The sequence below is a fragment of the Belonocnema kinseyi genome, chromosome 10, assembly GCF_010883055.1.
Source record: "Belonocnema kinseyi isolate 2016_QV_RU_SX_M_011 chromosome 10, B_treatae_v1, whole genome shotgun sequence".
In the NCBI taxonomy this organism is placed as follows: Eukaryota; Metazoa; Arthropoda; class Insecta; order Hymenoptera; family Cynipidae; genus Belonocnema; species Belonocnema kinseyi.
This window is the reverse complement of record NC_046666.1, coordinates 3008151-3015139: the sequence shown is the minus strand read 5'-3', so window position 1 is coordinate 3015139 and position 6989 is coordinate 3008151. Positions and strand designations below refer to the sequence as shown.

The 6989-nt window shown below is 18.4% G+C and overlaps 2 protein-coding genes across 5 annotated transcripts in view; one reads left to right on the top strand and one right to left on the bottom strand.

Moving 5' to 3' along the window:
- Window positions 1–6989, top strand: part of LOC117182354 (thiosulfate sulfurtransferase/rhodanese-like domain-containing protein 3) — a 31350-nt gene that overhangs the window by 6155 nt on the left and 18206 nt on the right. The gene's annotated exons all lie outside the window — the stretch shown is intronic.
- The window catches only part of LOC117182353 (angiomotin-like protein 1), a 36085-nt gene that overhangs the window by 25006 nt on the left and 4090 nt on the right, over window positions 1–6989 (bottom strand). The window lies entirely within an intron of this gene.

The window sequence follows — 6989 nt, the reverse complement described above, 5'->3', positions numbered from 1 at the left end:
TTGATTTACAAAAAAAGTTCTATGGTTCAAAAAAAAATTTTGTTCAATAGAAAAAAGAGGTTGGTAATGTAGGAATTCCACTGTGTCGCATGCCCTTAACAAACAAAAAACAAATTTACCATATATGATAAAATACAAGTTGCAACTTGCAAGGTCAAAGGTGAAGAAAACAGTAAATATACAAGACACAAAAGAATCTTGACCATTCTGATCCAAGCATCACTTATTCATTTTTTTTTTTTTTCAAATTGCAAACAAGCGTTTTAAAAACAATCTGCAAATGCAGATAGTTCATGAGAAACAGTTTGCTAATTATAGGGAATATATCATTACAATTCAAAACAGAATTTACATTTTATTAATTAATAAAAAAAGGGATATACGAATTTTTTAATTAAATTAAAAATTATTAAATTATTAATTTTCATTGCATTTTTCAATCAGTGAATGAAAAAATCCGTTTTTTTCGAGAGCAGTAAAATATTACTGCTTGTTATTAATTTACAAACTAGTTTAACTTTCAACCAAGTAATTGAACTTTAAACCAAAAAGATAAATTCTCATCAAACAATAAAATAGCTGATAACAGTTGATATTTTATCAGGAAAATATTTGCATTTTAAATCAAAAACAGATTAATTTGATCAAAAAAGTCGGTACTTTTAACAGAATAGTTGAATATTAAAAATAAAAATAAGAGCTTTCTGCAAAATAGTTATTGTTTTAACTAAATATTAGTTGAATTTTCAACCAAAAAGATAAGTTCTCAATAAAATAGATCAAATAGTTGCATTATTTAAATTAAATTTGTAAATTTTTAAATAAAAAAAATGATTATTTAACAAACAGAAACCTAATTTTCAACAAAGTAAATAAATTTTAAAACTATAAATATGAATTTTCTACAAAAAAATGTAATAGTTATTGTAATATTAAAATAAACAAATATTTATATTTCAAATTAAAAAACGTTGAATTTGACCAAAAAGGAAGAACTTTCAACACAATAGTTGAATATTTAAGAAAAATAGATTAATTTTCAAACGAATAATTTCATTTAAAACCAAAAAATAAGACATTTCTATTAAAAGAGATGCATTTCCAAATATAGAAAAACAATAATTTTTAACAAGACTTGAATTTTCAACCAAGAAAGATTTTTTAGCCAATAAAGAAGAAAAATGTTATTTAAAATCTTGAATTTTCAACAACAAATATTAATTTTCTACCACGAAGAATAATTTATCTACCAAAAAAACAAATTTTTAATAAATTAAATAAATTTTCAACTTAACAGTCAAATTTTTAAACTACAAAAGATCAATTAATAACCAAAAATACAATAATTAAATTTCTAGTATAAAAAATCAATTTAAAAAAGTAAAAAAAACGAATTTTCTACAAAAAATTGAATTTTACAAGAAAATTAATTTGTCTACTAAATAGTTGAATTTTTAAACAAAAAAAGTCAAATTATAACCAGAAGTACAATAATTAAATTTGTATCATAAAAAATTAATTTTCAACAAAAAGAAAACGAAATTTTTACAAAACTGTCGCATTTTTTACCAAATAGTTGAATTTTTTTATTAAAATTTTAAATTTAAAAAATGATAATTTAACAAACAAAAAACTTATTTTCAACAAAGCAGTTAAATTTTAAATCTAAAAAGATGAATTTTCTAAGATAAATGGAAGTATTATTGTAATATTAAAATTTAAAAAAATTTTCTGTTTTAAATAAAAAAAACGTTGAATTTTACCAAAAAGGAAGAAGATTTTTTAGCCAATAAAGAAAAAAATGTTATTTAAATTCTTGAATTTTCAAGTCAAAAGACGAGCTTTATACAACATAGTTAAATTTTCAAATAAATAGTTGAATTTTTAAACTACAAAAGATCAATTTATAACCAAAAAAACAATAATTAAATTTCTAGTAAAAAAATTAATTTTCAAAAAGTAAAAAAAACGAATTTTCTACAAAACAATTGAATTTTATACAATTTAGATGAATTTTACACCAAGAAAAATAATTTATCTACTAAATAGTTGAATTTTTAAACTAAAAAAGTCAAACATAACCAGAAATACAATAATTAAATTTGTATCATAAAAAATGAATTTTCAACAAAAAAGAAAACGAAGTTTTTACCAAACAGTTGCATTTTTTTCCAAATAGTTGAATTTTTTAATTAAAATTTGTAATTAAAAAAATGATAATTTAACAAACAAGAAACTAATTTTCAACAAATTAGTTAAATTTTAAATCTAAAAAGATGCATTTTTTAAGAAAAATGTAAGTAGTTCTTGTAAAATTAAAATAAAAAAATATTATAAGATTAATTTATCTACCAAAAAAACGAATTTTTAATAAATTAAATAAGTTTTCAATAAAATAGTCGAATTTTTAAACTACAAAAGATCAATTAATAACCAAAAATACAATAATTAAATTTCTAAAAAAAAAAATTAATTTAAAAAAGTAAAAAAACGAATTTTCTACAAAAAATTGAATTTTATACAATTTAGTTGAATTTTTAAACTAAAAAAGTCAAATTATAACCAGAAATACAATAATTAAATTTTTATCATAAAAAATGAATTTTCAACAAAAAGAAAACGAATTTTTTACCAAACAGTTGCATTTTTTACCAAATAGTTGAATTTTTTTATTAAAATTTTAAATTAAAAAAATGATAATTTAACAAACAAAAAACTAATTTTCAACAAATTAGTTCAATTTAAAATCTAAAAAGATGAATTTTCCAAGAAAAATGTAAGTAGTTATTGTAATATTAAAATAAAAAAATATTTCTGTTTTAAATAAAAAAAACGTTGAATTTGACCAAAAACGAAGATTTTTTAGTCAATAAAGAAGAAAAATATTATTTAAAATCTTGAATTTTCAACCAAAAAAAATAATTTTCTACCACGAAAATTAATTTATCTACTAAAAAAAAACGAATTTTTAATAAATTAAATAAGTTTTCAACTAAATAGTCGAATTTTTTAACTACAAAAGATCAATTAATAACCAAAAATACAATAATTAAATTTCTAGTATAAAAAATTAATTTAAAAAAGTAAAAAAACGAATTTTCTACAAAAAATTGAATTTTATACAATTTAGTTGAATTTTTAAACAAAAAAAGTCAAATTATAACCAGAAATACAATAATTAAATTTGTATCATAAAAAATGAATTTTCAACAAAAAAGAAAACGAATTTTTTACAAAACAGTTGCATTTTTTACCAAATAGTTGAATTTTTTATTATAATTTTAAATTTTAAATTAAAAAATTGATAATTTAACAAACAAAAAACTAATTGTCAACAAAGTAGTTAAATTTAAAATCTAAAAAGATGAATTTTCTGCGAAAAATGTAATAGTTATTGTGATATTTCAACTAGAAAATATTTTTATTTTAAATTTTAAAAAAAGATGAATTTAACCAAAATTGAAGAACTTTCAACAAAATAGTTGAATATTTAACCCAAACAGATAAATTTTAAACCAAATAATTGCATTTATAAACAAAAAAGAAGACATTTCTATTAAAAGAGATGAATTTACAAATTAAAAAAAAAACATGAATTTTTAACAAGACTTGAATTTTCAACCAAAAATGATTTTTCAGTCAATAAAAAAGAAAAATTTTATCTGAAATCTTGAATTTAAAAACCAAAAGATGAACTTTGTTCAAAATAGTTAAATTTTCAACCAAAAAGATTAATTTTCTACCTATAAGACGATCTTTTAATAAATTAAATAAAATTTCAACCAAATAGTTAAATTTTTAAACTAAAAAAGATCGATTTATAAACAAAAATACAATAATTAAATTTTCAATTTAAAAAAATTAATTTTCAAAAAGTCAAAAAAAAAACGAATTTTCTACAAAACAATTTTTAAACTAAAAAAGTCAAATTATAACCAAAATGCAATAAATAAATTTGTATAATAAAAAATGAATTTTAAACAAGAAAGAACGAATTTTTTACAAAACAGTTGCATTTTTTACCAAATATTTGAATTTTTGAATAAATTGTTAAATTTCCAATTTAAAAACTGATGAGTTAACAAACAAAAAACTCATTTTCAACAAAGTAGTTAAATTTTAAAACAAGATGAATGTTCTACGAAAAATGTTATAGTTATTGTAATATTTCAATTTAAAAATATTTTTATTTTAAATCAAAAAATGTTGAATTTTTATTAAATATTTTCTAAACAAAATTGATTTAAACAAAATGTCTAAAAAAAACATGAATTTTCAACCAAGAAGATTAATTAAAATTTGAACCAAATAGTTCAATTTTTAAACTACAAAAAATCAATTTATAACCAAAAACACAATAATTATATGTTTATTATGAAAAATTAATTTTCAAAAAGGAAAAAAAATTAATTTTCTACAAAATATTTCAAATTTGAACCAAATAGTTAAATTTTCAATCAAGAAAATTTATTTTTTTCTCAAAAAGGTGAGTTTTTAAACAAATTCATAGATTTTTAACCAAATAGTTGAATTTTAAACCAAGACGATTAATTTTCTCCTAAATATTTGAAGTTTTAAAATACAGAAGATAAATCTATAACCAATAATAAAATAATTACATTTTGATAATAAAAAAAATCATTTTTAGCAACAAAAAAAAATTATTTTTTTACAAAAAAGTTACATTTTCTACAAAATAGTTGCATTTTTTTTACTAAAGTATTGAATTTTCAATTTAAAACATGATTATTTAACAAACAAAAAATAAATCTTCAACAAAGTAGTACAATTTTTAGCCTAAAAAGATGAATTTTTAGTAAAAAAAATGTAATAGTTCATATTTCAGCAAAGAAATATTTTTACTTTCAACCAAACAGGTGCACTTTTAACAACAAAAAAATTGATCTGCAAAGAAAAAGAAGAATTTTTAACCATTTTTGGTTGAAAATTGATTTTTGCTTGTTAAAAATTCATAATTTGCCTGAAAACTTGTCTCTTTGAATTAAAAATTCAACTATTTCGTTGAACTTCGTTTAAAATTCACATATTTTGTTCAAAAAATTTTTTTTTTGTGGAAAATGATTTTTTTTTTTCAAAATTAATTTCCTTGTCTAAAAATTCTTTTATTTCGGATAAAATTTTGAGTATCCAAGTTGAATCTTTATAATTTTAATTGAAAAATCATCTTTTGGGTTGGAAATAAAAAAATACCTGATTCGAAGTTTAACTCTTTTTTTTTTTAGTTAATTTTTTCCTTTAAAGATTCATAATTTTATTTGAAAATTCAGCTCTTTTTGAAAGTGTAACTACTTTGTTGAAAATATTTTTTTTTAACTAAAATTTTTAAATCCAATAGAAAATGTAACTTCTTTGGTACGTTTTCCTATTTTTTAATAGTTAGATTTTTAACAGAAAATTTAACCATTATATTTTTGGTTAAAGATTCTACCAATTAAAACATTTTTTTTGAGGATTTATAATTTTAGTTGAAAATTAATTTCTTTAGTTGAAAATTCTTTTTTCGTCGAAAATTCAAAAATTTGTTTGAAAATTCTTCTTGATTAAAAATTCAACTATTTTGTTGAAAGTTTAATTATTTCGTTTAAAATAAATTTTTCGTTTCTTTTCGGTTTAAATATAAATTCTTTTGTTTAAAACAAAAGTTGTTAAAAAACGTATCTTTGAAATCTAACAATTTTTTTATTAAAAACTAGCCGGAAATTCAGAAGCGCACCGGTTTTTATTTCCTAATATTAAAAATATAAACAATTTTAAAATCCATAATAACACATTTTTAAACACTAAGTGTCTTAAATGTTTTTGAAACGATTTAAATTGATTTCTTGCAATAAAATATGATAAAATATCGGTTGTTGGATTTATTCTCGGAAATATGTTTCTTTGCGCGCTATTTTAAAATTACGACAAAATAAATTAAATTTATCAATCGACGGAAAAGAACATTGTCAGAGATTTTGTAAAACTTCAAAACATTTTAAAATTAAAAAATGTGAAATAAAGATGGAGAATTGCTCTTTTAGGGACAAAACATTATTTTAAATAATAGTAATTATGAATCGCGCACGAGAAATTTAAATAACTACAAAATCATCCGAGCTCTCCTGATTTTTAAATATTAAAAATTTAAATTAAGAGATTAATAATAAATAAATTTATCAAACTTTTATTAATTTAAAATTACAATTAAGAAGCATTTTAATTTTTATTCTTTTTAAATATATGAAATTTTTATATTTAATTTGATTTTGAATTGGAAGAGAGACTTTTTAATTTCTAACATTTTGATTAATTTTTTAATTGGGATAAAGAGGCAAAAAATAAAATTTTTATTCAGTTGGAAGGGAGGAAATTTAGGGTGTTTTTTAGTTGTTTTTTTTTACGTTTTGAGTTTAAAATGTTTAATTTATAAAACTTTCATGTTTGTAAATTTTACGCTTTGAATACTTAATTTTAAAATTCCCATTTTCAAGGCATATTTTAAATTATTCAGTTTTAAAAAATTAATTTGAAAATGTTAATTTTGAAATCTCTTCTTTTTTAATTTTTTAATTTAAACCGTTTTAAATCATTGTTAGAAAAAACATAAATTAAACTTTAAATACAAATTTTTACATACTTTCAATATCATAAATATTATAAATGTTTATATATTTTAAATTCCGATTTTCAGCGAAAAGAACAAAAATTATTTAAAATTGTAAATCTTAGAAATTTAATTATTTTTCTTAAAAATCTCGAATTGTAAATAAGTTTTTAATCTTCTTTAAAACATAATGATTTTTGTCTGAAAATAAAAATTTTATGGAAAAATTAAAAACATAACTTAAAGTTGCTGAAAAATTGTAAATATTAACTTTTATAATTTAAAAAACTTTTCTTCTCTTAAATCTAAATTGTTATATTAAAAATACTAATTTCAATCAAAAAACACTAAAATAATCCAAATTTTTAAAAGATTATAAATTTTG